This window comes from Aplysia californica, unplaced genomic scaffold (assembly GCF_000002075.1).
Source record: "Aplysia californica isolate F4 #8 unplaced genomic scaffold, AplCal3.0 scaffold00604, whole genome shotgun sequence".
Lineage (NCBI taxonomy): Eukaryota > Metazoa > Mollusca > Gastropoda > Aplysiida > Aplysiidae > Aplysia > Aplysia californica.
In genome coordinates, this window is record NW_004797874.1 from 230,378 (window position 1) to 231,441 (window position 1,064).

The window sequence follows — 1,064 nt, forward strand, 5'->3', positions numbered from 1 at the left end:
GTTCCCACTCCCCTCTTATTTTCTTCTCCATCCCACATTACCTGCTCTTCAACTTCATACATTTTCTCTATTATATATCCTTCTTGTCTTATTTGTCTTATAATCGCCACCGCCGCCATCCTTCCACGACTCACGGTATTAGCTGTGTAAGCCTATTACTCTTTTCCACTGATGAAACAACCCTGAAGAAAGATGCCAGTTGCAACTAAGTGAGCACTTTTGCTCCTCAGTTCTTACTTTATTTTACTTTTTCCTTCCTCTGGTATCCTTAGGATGTCGAGGGGAGGTGCAGGTTTCAGCGTCTGTGATATGCTAATTAGTTATATTGTTCCAGAGCCTTTTTAACCCCATCCAGTCAGGTCTTTCTTGGTCTTCCTCTTGATTTAAAGCCGGATTCGCGGGTGTGGTAAGCTCTAGCCGCTAGTTGTTTCTGGGGCATTCTGGTTAGATGTCCGAACCATTTGACTCTTTGACGCTCTAATAAATTTACTACTGGTAGACGTATGGTCTCGTTCCTTATGCGGTCTCCTCTGGTGGCGTTGGTGGTTTTGCAGAAACATGTGATTTCGCGTGCATTGATTTTCCTTTCTCATGCCTTGTTTAGAGACCATGTTTGGCACTGGTATGTTAATGTTGGTATGAAGATTCTATTGATGAGCTGGGGATGTCACTTCAGTTGGGATGTTCTTGTGACTGAGAAGGGGTGCTAGCTGGTAGGTCACTGCATTTGCCTTCATGGTTCTTTTTCTTTGTCCTTACGCCCAACTAGTGAGAAGATGCTTCCCAAATATTTAAATTCCTCTACTTGTTGGAGTTGTGTTCCGTCAACAAGGATGTTGAGTTTCCCTGGGTTTTTTCTTGCCTTCATAACTTCTGTTTTTGAAATGAAGATTTTCATGTTTAGGTGTTTATATTCCTCATTAATTAATTTTGTGGTGTGTTTTTTTGTGATTCCTCTTCATCTGTATTTAATGTACTCTGGTCATCAACAAATACTAGCTCGCTCAGTTCACTGATGTTGTCATTTGCTGCTTTCGTGATCTTATCCAGGTAAGTGATGAAGA